The sequence below is a fragment of the Schistocerca cancellata genome, chromosome 6 (assembly GCF_023864275.1).
Source record: "Schistocerca cancellata isolate TAMUIC-IGC-003103 chromosome 6, iqSchCanc2.1, whole genome shotgun sequence".
NCBI classification, from domain to species: domain Eukaryota; kingdom Metazoa; phylum Arthropoda; class Insecta; order Orthoptera; family Acrididae; genus Schistocerca; species Schistocerca cancellata.
The window spans coordinates 723,562,057-723,574,318 of NC_064631.1; the positions used below are offsets into that span (position 1 = coordinate 723,562,057).

General features: G+C 47.3%; 1 protein-coding gene across 1 annotated transcript in view; it reads left to right on the forward strand.

Moving 5' to 3' along the window:
• The window catches only part of LOC126088490 (uncharacterized), an 841,325-nt gene that overhangs the window by 708,069 nt on the left and 120,994 nt on the right, over window positions 1-12,262 (forward strand). The window lies entirely within an intron of this gene.

Sequence of the window (12,262 nt, forward strand, 5' to 3'; positions counted from 1 at the left end):
CCTTTAAGTACGGTTCTAACGACATTATTCACGAGTAAACTATCGATACTTACTATTTGATGCTGTGTCCTTAGCTGTGCGCAACTAATGTAGCTTCTGTTATTGTTGTGTAGTCCGAAGACCATTCAAAAGCTTAAAAAAAAACAAGGCTGCAGGCGAGGACCAGCTATCAGCAGAGGTATTAAAACATGGTGGAAACAGACTACACAAAGAAATTTGTAACCTTATCACAATAATTTGGAAAACTGAAACACTATCTGAAGACTGGAAGACTACTGTAATTTGCCCCATAGACAACAAAGGAAACAAAATGGAATGTTGAAGTTACAGAGAAATCAGTTTGCTGAATATAACATACATAGTTCTGTCAATGATAATTCTCGACAAAATTAAGACTTACACAGAAAACATTATTGAAGAGTACCTGGCTGGATTTAGACCAAACCTTTCCTCAAATTTACGATATTTTTACTCTACGAAAGAGCTTTGAGAAATACTGGGAATTTAACAAAATCATTCACTATCTGCTCATTGATGTCCAGCAAGACTATGACAGCATCCACAGAAGTAGCCTCTACAACACAGACGGTAGTGAAGTTCAAAGGAGCTATATCCCCCAACTTCCCACTGAAAACAGGCTTACGACAAGGAGACGCTCTTTCATGTGCTCTCTTCAACCTTGCACTGGAGAAAGTGGTTCGGTAGAGGTACACTCCTGGAAATGGAAAAAAGAACACATTGACACCGGTGTGTCAGACCCACCATACTTGCTCCGGACACAGCGAGAGGGCTGTACAAGCAATGATCACACGCACGGCACAGCGAACACACCAGGAACCGCGGTGTTGGCCGTCGAATGGCGCTAGCTGCGCAGCATTTGTGCACCGCCGCCGTCAGTGTCAGCCAGTTTGCCGTGGCATACGGAGCTCCATCGCAGTCTTTAACACTGGTAGCATGCCGCGACAGCGTGGACGTGAACCGTATGTGCAGTTGACGGACTTTGAGCGAGGTCGGATAGTGGGCATGCGGGAGGCCGGGTGGACGTACCGCCGAATTGCTCAACACGTGGGGCGTGAGGTCTCCACAGTACATCGATGTTGTCGCCAGTGGTCGGCGGAAGGTGCACGTGCCCGTCGACCTGGGACCAGACCGCAGCGACGCACGGATGCACGCCAAGACCGTAGGATCCTATGCAGTGCCGTAGGGGACCGCACCGCCACTTCCCAGCAAATTAGGGACACTGTTGCTCCTGGGGTATCGGCGAGGACCATTCGCAACCGTCTCCATGAAGCTGGGCTACGGTCCCGCACACCGTTAGGCCGTCGTCCGCTCACGCCCCAACATCGTGCAGCCCGCCTCCAGTGGTGTCGCGACAGGCGTGAATGGAGGGACGAATGGAGACGTGTCGTCTTCAGCGATGAGAGTCGCTTCTGCCTTGGTGCCAATGATGGTCGTATGCGTGTTTGGCGCCGTGCAGGTGAGCGCCACAATCAGGACTGCATACGACCGAGGCGCACAGGGCCAACAGCCGGCATCATGGTGTGGGGAGCGATCTCCTACACTGGCCGTACACCACTGGTGATCGTCGAGGGGACACTGAATAGTGCACGGTACATCCAAACCGTCATCGAACCCATCGTTCTACCATTCCTAGACCGGCAAGGGAACTTGCTGTTCCAACAGGACAATGCACGTCCGCATGTATCCCGTGCCACGCAACGTGCTCTAGAAGGTGTAAGTCAACTACCCTGGCCAGCAAGATCTCCGGATCTGTCCCCCATTGAGCATGTTTGGGACTGGATGAAGCGTCGTCTCACGCGGTCTGCACGTCCAGCACGAACGCTGGTCCAACTGAGGCGCCAAGTGGAAATGGCATGGCAAGCCGTTCCACAGGACTACATCCAGCATCTCTACGATCGTCTCCATGGGAGAATAGCAGCCTGCATTGCTGCGAAATGTGGATATACACTGTACTAGTGCCGACATTGTGCATGCTCTGTTGCCTGTGTCTATGTGCCTGTGGTTCTGTCAGTGTGATCATGTGATTTATCTGACCCCAGGAATGTGTCAATAAAGTTTCCCCTTCCTGGGACAATGAATTCACGGTGTTCTTATTTCAATTTCCAGAAGTGTATTTACAGCTGTACAGTGCTCTCACAGTAAAGTAAAGCTCCTGGCATACGCAGATGATATAGTCTTACTCAGTGAAACAGAAGAAGAGCTGAAGGAATCTACAAATCTCTCAGGCACAGTGGAACGTTTGATGAACCAAGAGAAAACAGAATATATGGAAGGAGGTCGAGTCATTAACCCAAATACACGTTTTGAAATTGATCACCATTCCGAACTCAGAATAGTTCATCAGTTTGAATATCTTGGATCGCACTTCGGCAGTAAAGATATCATAATACTGGATATAAATGAGAGAATAGCCTCAGGATCAAGACGTATGTACCCTCTAAGCAGCCCACTCAAAAGTAAAGTTTTGTCAGTCACCACAAAGATGAGGATATATAACAACTGCTCAGTAGTGCTGCATGGTTTGGGAAGTTGGATGTTTACCAAGAAAGAAAGAGAAAAACTGAATGTTTTCGAAAGAGTGATTTGAAAAACCTGGGGACCTCTGTTGGAGGATGAGATCCGGAGAGCTCGAAAGAACACTGAAATTTTGTCAGTTAGTGAAGCAACCCACAATCGACCAGAAATTAAAAAAAGTGGGAGAATTCCTATGAAGGCATTTGAGGGCACTCTCCAAGCGACAAGATCACTGGACCGACCTCGCTCACGGTGGAAAGATGACAGGGAGAAGGACGTTGCACCACCAGAGATCTTCGCAGGATGGAAATAGATAGCGAGAGATAGAAGAAGATGCAAGCAGATCGTTGACGCACTGCGTGGGCTACAGGACCTGTAGGAGGAGAAGAGGTCCGAAGACTGGTTTGATGCAGCTCTCCATGTTAGTGTATCCTGCGTAGGCGTCCACATCTGTGCATAGCTACTGCAACTTACATCCATCGAAACCTCCTTCCAGTATTCATGACTTTGTCTCTCCCTACCCCCCCCCCCCCCCCCCATGCACAAGCTTTCCTCCGTTAACAAACTGAAGCTTTCTTAATGCCTCAGAAGGTTTCCCATCAAATGATGGCTTCTTTTAGTCACGTAGTGCCACAAATTTCTTATTTCCTCAGTTCGATTCAGTACCTTTCATTACTTATTGGATCTGTCCATCTAATCTTCACCATTCTTATGCAGCAGCACATTTCATAACTTCGAGTGTGAACATTTTAAGTTAGGCTTTGCCATGACTGTTACTGCTATTAGTTGAAACTACTAGGTATAATTTTGCCAGTGTAAATTTATTTTAGTTTAAGTACGCGTTTAGGATGTTTAAAATTCCATCACTAGGTTAATTTATGTGAATGCATAAGACACATACACTGCTTCAGCCAGAAGGGCATCGCCTACCTCCGAATTTTCCCAGCCTATCACAGCGGAAGAAGTTGCAGCAGCCTTGTCAAAAATCAAAAGTGGCAAGGCTCCCGGCTTCGATGGCATCCACCCGGAATTCCTACTTCACTGTGGAAAATATACTAGAACATGGCTCGCAAACCTCTTAACAGATATTTTAGAATTGGGTAATATCCCACACCAGCTTAAACGAGCAAAGATTATAGCGATACTAAAGCCAGGCAAACCTAACGACATGCCCCAAAACTACCGCCCTATCGCTCTGCTGAACTGTGTCTATAAGCTGCTGGAACGTATCATCTACAACAGAATAAGCGGAAAAATTCTTGAAGTGGTACCGATTGAACAGGCAGGTTTTCGACCCAACCGCAGTTGCACCGACCAGATCCTCTCCCTACCAACTCACATAGAGGCGAGCTTTCAGAAAAAACTCAAAACATCAGTAGCCTTTATTGACCTATCAGCCGCTTATGATACCGTTTGGCGACAAGGCCTGATATTTAAGTTGCTGCGGGTCATACCATGTAACAAGCTGGCCATCCTCATTGATAACATGCTCACAGATAGAAGTTTCAGAGTCATAATGGGCGACTTAAAAAGTGAGCAAATGAAGCTCAACAATGGTTTACCACAAGGCTCCGTTCTGGCGCCATTGATGTTTAACCTCTACATATCTGACTTACCTGAAACCAATTCTCAAAAATTCGGATATGCCGACGACTGGGCAATAGCTGCAAGAGGCAGATCAATGGAGGCAACGGAAAACACATTAACTGCGGATCTAACAAAGCTGGGAGATTACTTCCGAAGGTGGAGATTACGGCCAAACGCGACAAAAACGGAGGTGACATGCTTTCACCTCGACAGTGCCCAAGCAAAAAGAAAGCTCAACGTTCATTTCGAAAACAGGCTGCTAAACCATAATAATTACCCCAGAAATCTAGGCGTCACCTTTGACAGAACCCTAACATTCAAGGAACACCTACGTAATACAGCCGCAAAACTTAAAACTCGAAATAATATCATACAGAAGCTATGTGGGACTACGTGGGGCTCTTCCGCGGCTGTACTGAGATCTACGGCTCTGGGACTTGTCTACACAACAGCAGAATATGCCGCACCGGTATGGCTAAACAGTAAACACACAGGCTTGATCGATGCTCAACTAAACTACACAATGAGGATGATATCAGGAACAATAAAGCCAACGCCTTTACACTGGCTACCTATACTGAGCAACATTCTCCCACCGGACCTGCGCAGAGAGAACGCTCTCTTACGCGAGTATGGAAAAGTGCTGAACAACGAGAAACTGCCAATCCATAAGGATGTTCCTGCCCTGGAGATGAACAGATTGCGCTCCAGACACCCCTCTTTAAAAAAGGCAAAAAATACGCATCCTCTCAAGCCGGATTATGGCAACCTCTGGAAAACGCGGTGGAGAGAATCTGTGCCCCAAAACCTGCAGAATATGCCATGTATCAATGTCCAACCACCAGGATTCAATTTGCCAAGGAAAACTTGGACGACCTTGAATCGAATTCGGACAAATAACGGCAGATGTGCAGACAGCCTCCACAGGTGGGGTAAAATCACCTCCCCGAGATGTGACTGCGGTGCGGATCGGCAGACGATTCGTCACGTCGTGGAAGATTGCCCTCCGAGACGTTTTGCAGGAGACCCCAATGAGTTTCTGACCGCGACTGAAAGTGCAATAGACTATGTCACAAATCTGGATGTTTGTTTGTGAACTTTTGTTTGTTATATACACTATTTTAAACACTTTTATACCTACAACTGTATGTTATACACTGTGACTACTCTTTATTTCTGTGTCTTATGATTTTTATGTCTTTTTTTACATGATGTGTTACATGCCATAAGCTAAATAACTGCTCAGCCAGAACATTTCGACCACCGAATATCGATAAAAACCCATCCAGGTGATAGCAGCGTTACTGTCGATATAAACCAGACAGGTGATAGCAGTGTCACCTGGCGGGGGATGACTGCCAGTCAGACTCATGCGCGCTGCATGTAGTATGAGTGAGCGTGCTGTCTGTGTGTAGAATGGAGAAGGCGAGCGATCTATCTGAGTTTGACCGAGAGCAGATTGTCAGCACCCGGAGGCTGGGCACGTTTATTTCGAAAACTGCACCATTTGTCGAGTGTTCGGGGAGTGCTGTGGTGAGTTTCTACATCAAGTGGCGAAAGGAAGGCGAAACCGTGTCCAGACGTCGTGAAATTGGGCGGCCACCCCTCGTTACAGGTGTCGGACGTCGTAGGCTGAGCAGACTGATAAAATAGGACAGACGGCTATCTGTGGAGGGACTAACATCAGATTTTAATGTTGGTCAGAGTACAAGCGCACCGAAAACTCCTAGCGATGGGCCTCTGCAGCCGACGACCCATACATGTGCCAATGTTGACACCACGACATCGCCAACTATGGTTAAAGCACTGGACTTTGGCACAGGTGAGAGCGTTGCATGGTCAGGGGAATTCCGATACCTTCTTCATCATGCCGATGGGAGGGCGCGAATCTGTCGCCTTCCAGGGGAACAGCTCCGCGACACCTGTACTGTGGGATGGAGACGAGCTGGCGGGCCTCCATTGTGCTCTGCGGAACATTCAGGTGGGTATCCGTGGGTTCAATGGAGCTCGTGCAAGGCACAATGACAGCCGAGGTGTATCGTACGCTGGCTGCAGACCACGTACACCGCTTCTTGACGATCATGTTCCCGATGGCAGTGGCATTTTTCAATAAGATATCGCGCCGTGTCACAAGGCCAAGGGCTTGATGGAGTCGTTCGAGGAACACAGTGGCGAGTTCCGATTGATGTGCTGGCCTCCCAACTTGCCAGATCTGAACCAGATCGAACACGTCTGCGCTGTGATTGAACGTGCTGTCAGAGGTCATCGCCCCCTCCCTGGAGTTTACGGGAATTAGGTGACTTCTGTGTGCAGATGCGGTGCCAACCCCCTCCAGCGACCTGCTAGGTCTCATTGCTTCCATTCCACGACGCGTCGCCGCCGTTATCCGTGCCAAACGTAGGCATACTGGCTATTAGGTAGGTGGTCATAATGTTCTGGCTTATCAGTGTACGTGTTGTGTGTACGTTAGGGGTAACCAGTGACACTGTCTCCAGCAGTCACGATCTCTGTTTCTTTTCGTGTTTACATCATAAACACCTTTGAAAACATCAGCTTACAAAGTACATGTTATGTTAAAGTGTCAGGAGAAGGAACCTGTGAGCACATGGGACAGTGTCACAAATCGTACACACATCTAATACATACCTTATTGAATTACATAAATTCACCTGATAGTGGAGGTTTAAACCACTGAAACGCTTAGTGGAAATAAAATAAATTGTGACTGGTAACCGTGAACTTGTAGTTTCAACTCCCATTTCGAATGCTTCTACTCTCTTCATGTCTGAACTCTTCATCCTCGGCCGGCCGGAGTGGCCGAGCGGTTCTAGGCGCTACAGTCTGAAACCGCGCGACCGCTACGGTAGCTGGTTCGAATCCCGCCTCGGGCATGGATGTGTGTGATGTCCTGAGGTTAGTCAGGTTTAAGTAGTTCTAAGTTCTAGGGGACTGGTGATGATGATGAGCGTTTGGCGTCATTGGCCGGGAGGCCCCTCGCGGGGCAGGTCCGGCCGCCTTGGCGCAGGTCTTATTACATTCGGCGCCACATTGGGCGACCTGCACGCCGGATGGGGATGAAATGATGATGAACACAACACAACACCCAGTCCCTGAGCGGAGAAAATCTCCGACCCAGCCGGGAATCGAACCCGGGCCCGGAGGACGGCAATCCGTCACGCTGACCACTCAGCTACTGGGGCGGACTAGGGGACTGATGACCACAGCAGTTAAGTCCCATAGTGCTCAGAGCCATTTGAACCTTAATAATCCCCGTCTGGAAATCTAAGCTGGAGAGTGTTTTGTCCCCGGGACTTTTTACCCGAGAGGGTGCCATACAAACGAGGAGCATGCCCTCAGGAAAAGTAACGGCTATAGTTTACCCTGGATCTGCACCATTCACTGCACCAGCACCGCAAGACCTAATGATACAGTGCCAGATCAACCAATCGTCCAGATGTTTCCCCTCTTTAGGAATCACGGGTTAGTCTGGTCTCTCCATAGATACTCTTCCGTTTTGGCTATCTGTATCGTTGAGGCATGCAAGCCATCTCACCTGCGCAACGGGTACAGGGTTCGTGAGGGAAGAGGGGGCTGTAGGCTGTAGTCTCTAAGTTAGGTTATGGTTGCTGTAGTAACGTGCTCGTAAAAACCTCATACACAAGGGACTTTCTTGTCTCACTCGATTGTGATATTTTTTGTTTACACATAGGAGCCAGAATTTCCTGTAGCGACAGCTCTTTGTTGTCCTGTTTGGTACCTAAACACTGAAAGTGAGGTCCTGAGGAAACATATTGTTGCAAAAATATCTAAATATGTAACCATATTAAGAAGCTAGCAACAAGAATGGGGTTTATTCATGAACGAAGCAAAAATAACGGTCGATATTCCTGAAAGAATCCTTACGATAAAATCTTCACACTGCCAACAACTGAAAGAATACGAAAATTGTCGTCGAAACATTTCAAAATATCAGCATTTATTTGCTCGAGAAAATATATAGATAAAAACATTTTAAACAATATTTAGAGGGGAAAAGTAGGACATATTTACTTTATCCTTTCTAATTTTCTTTTAAAGAGTAAAATAACAGTGAAAATCACGTTCACTAGGTCTGACTTTTTCGCTGTTGAATCATTTTTCGTTATAGAACGTTTTGACATTTTTATTTATACACAGTGTAAGCTTTTTCTTTGTTCAGGTATTGAGAAACCAAAATACCTCTTTGCTTTCAGATATCTGGCGTCACTTGTTGGAGAACACTAATAGGCCCAGTAATAGGTCTTCGTGCGATCTTTTTAGTGCGTCATGAAAACAAAGCAAATAACAAAATAAAAATTAAGAGAACAGGGAAGGACAGTATCGATCACTGTTTTACGAGCGACCACGGCGAGAATCGGATAATTTCAGGTGTTGGAAGACGACGATGAAGTTCCCTGTTTTCGCGCATGCGCAGTGCACAGCGCACAGTGTGCTAGGCATTCCAGACCTCGGTACACTCAGTCGACGAGTGACGTCACTGGCCCATTCGCGACTTGGTTGGCTGCAGGCAGGTGCAGCGCACCCACGACAAGTGGTCGATCCTGACCAGAAAGTCGCTCGTGTGGAACGGTCTTAAGAAGGCGGCTGTTGCGCCGACACGCAGTGGGTAGCCAGTGCAGCACGCGACGTACCGGCGAATAACGTTAACTCTGCCGTGCGCCCGCTTTCGTGTAGAATATTTGACGTTGATTTTTACGTTTTTAAGATTGGTGAAAGTACTTAGCGAATCTTGGATTCATTGCGGATGGCATAAAGCAGATACGTTAAGTATCACGCCAAAAAGTGACGGCGCATATAAATTAATCTAGGGAGAGTCATAAGCAGAAACGGTGGTCAAATGTGGCGCTTGTCACAGGATTTGTGAGTTGCTGGGTACGAAACGACTGTGGCCAATCGTGTGGGCCGGAGGTATAGAGCACCTCTTCTCTGCTTCCATTTGCACAGAACACATCACGTACAGGTCGTCTTTTTTACACAAGCCACTCTCAGCCACAATTTTTTTTGAACTACTTCAACGTGTATTGGTGCCAAAACCGCATTTTCAAGGACTACACAGACGCGTGCTTCAGTTAATCCGCTAGCAGTTTTACTCCTCCTGCGACCTTACGGTGCTCGGTAGAGGGGATTTCTGGGACCACTCACTACCTGTCACTTCTTTCCTTGTTACATTCATAGATGGGGCGTGGGAAGGAGGACCGATCACAAAACTTTTAATCAGCTCTATCTTTTGTGATTTTGTCGCTCTGGTCATTTCGCGAGAACTACATAGGAGGAATTAATATTGCCCCACTCACTGTCGACTGTACGCTCTTGGAATTTCAGCTGTAAATCTCTCCGTGAGAGTCTCAAGTCGGTATTCCCGGTGTAGGTCCGCGATGCGTGTGTATCGTGGAGCATTGCTTATGATTTTGAGTACTTTGTTTTGTATGAGCTGCAGACGGCGCAGGCGTGTAGGCGCAGCGTATCCCCAGACGGGAGCTGCGTACGTCATCAGGGGTCGGATAAGTGTCATGTACATGGGCCTCGACACCCTTCTGTTCAGTGTGCTACGCTTGTTGAGCATAGGATAGAGCTGTTTGAGCCTCGCGCTAGCTCGGTTGGTCATGTGTTGTATGTGGTCCCCCCAGAGTAATTTCCGGTCCAGCCAGACACCGAGGTATTTGACTTTCTCTCGGAAACGCATTGGACGTGCATGTAGAGTTATTGGTCTGCAGTAGCGGTGTTTGCGCAGTTGCTTCGGTCTTCTCGTGAACAGAACGGCTTCGCACTTGTCGACGTTTACTCTAACACGCCATTTCTCCAACCAAGGCTCGGCCACTCTGAGTGCAGTCTGTAGGCGTGACGTAATATTTGATGGTTTCCAATCTTGCGCAAGGATGGCTGTGTCATCCGCGTAGATTGCCATCATTGTGTTGTGTGTGGTTGGGAGATCGTTTATGTAGAGGTTAAACAGTAGGGGCCCTAGGATGCTTCCCTGGGGTACTCCCGCGTGTATACCGTGTCGTGTTGATTGTTTTCCCTGCACGTCAGTGTTGAAACTCCTGTCTGTGAGGTATGAGTGTATTAGACGCAGCAGCGAAGTAAGAGTGATTTCAGGTGTGCCGCAGGGGAGTGTCATAGGACCGTTGCTATTCACAATATACATAAATGACCTGGTGGATGACATCGGAAGTTCACTGAGGCTTTTTGCAGATGATGCTGTGGTGTATCGAGAGGTTGTAACAATGGAAAATTGTACTGAAATGCAGGAGGATCTGCAGCGAATTGCCGCATGGTGCAGGGAATGGCAATTGAATCTCAATGTAGACAAGTGTAATGTGCTGCGAATACACAGAAAGATAGATCCTTTATCATTTAGCTACAAAATAGCAGGTCAGCAACTGGAAGCAGTTAATACCATAAATTATCTGGGAGTACGCATTAGGAGTAATTTGAAATGGAATGATCATATAATGTTGATCGTCGGTAAAGCAGATGCCAGACTGAGATTCATTGGAAGAATCCTAAGGAAATGCAATCCGAAAACAAAGGAAGTAGGTTACAGTACGCTTGTTCGTCCACTGCTTGAATACTGCTCAGCAGTGTGGGATCCGTATCAGATAGGATTGACAGAAGATATAGAAAAGATCGAACGGAGAGCAGCGCGCTTCGTTACAGAATCATTTAGTAATCGCGAAAGCGTTACGGAGATGATAGATAAACTCCAGTGGAAGACTCTACAGGAGAGACGCTCAGTAGCTCGGTACGGGCTTTTGTCAAAGTTTCGAGAAGATACCTTCACCGAAGAGTCAAGCAGTATATTGCTCCCTCCTACGTATATCTCGCGAAGAGACCATGAGGATAAAATCAGAGAGATTAGAGCCCACACAGAGGCATACCGACAATCCTTCTTTCCACGAACAATACGAGACTGGAATAGAAGGGAGAACCGATAGAGGTACTCAAGGTACCCTCCGCCACACACCGTCAGGTGGCTTGCGGAGTATGGATGTAGATGTAGATGTAGATGTAGCCCGTCGGGGAATCCCGCGTCGCTGAGTTTGCGGATGAGGCCGTTGTGCCATAGACGGTCGAAAGCCTTTTCGATGTCCAGGAACACTGCCCCTGTAGCTTTGTTTATGTTGAAGCCATGTGTTATATGTTCAGCGACCCGTAGGAGTTGTTGTGTTGTGGAGTGGTGATTCCTGAAGCCGAATTGCTCCGGTCTCAGGATGTCATTTGTTATGCAGTGCCTAGTGATGCGTTTGAGAATCACCTTCCCAACAATCTTACTGAGCGAGCTCAGAAGGCTGATGGGTCGGTAATTTTGTGGGAGGCTGTGGTCTTTCCCCGGCTTCCTGAACATCAGGACCTTGGCCGTCTTCCAAAAGGCGGGGAAGTGTTGGTGTTTTAGTATGGCATTCGTTATGTGTGTAAGGTACTCAGTTGCTTTATCCGTGAACTCCTGGAGGACACGGGTTTGAATGCCATCATGACCAGGGGCTTTCCTAGCAGCGGAATGCATTATAGCCCAGGAGACTTCGGCTGTCTCTCCGTGATGCTCAACGTCTCTCTCGTAACGCTTTCAACTAGACTTTGTTGAACATCTCCTGACAACTAAACGATTCCGTATCGAAATACACTGCCCTTCGTTGGATCTTCCCTAGTGTTTCTAATACTCCAACTTGGTTTCTAAAGATTTTTCCGATGCATCTCAGCCTGGAATCCTGTTTTTTTCTACGATTAATGATGCTCGTATGTAATCGTTCCACTTTAAGTCACTCCATACGGTTGCTCCTAGATATCTTACAGTTGGCACTAAAACTTTCGATTTCTTGCCTGAGATACTCGACAACATTGTCCCGAGATTAATTAAAAATAGTTCCAGTCTCCTGGTTCCGATCAGAGTTTTCTGGGGAGGTTTCCCCTTCGTTGTAAAGCAAACCTCGTAACTAGCCATCCCCTCACACTTATTCCTAATTTGGGAACCCTTCTACCCCTCTACCTGGTCGTCTCGTAATTCACTATTTCTAGTGATATATTTCCAATAACCTAATCAAATATTACGGGATCCTTCCGCTTTTTCATGCGCAATACGTTACATTTATTTTCGTTCGGGGCC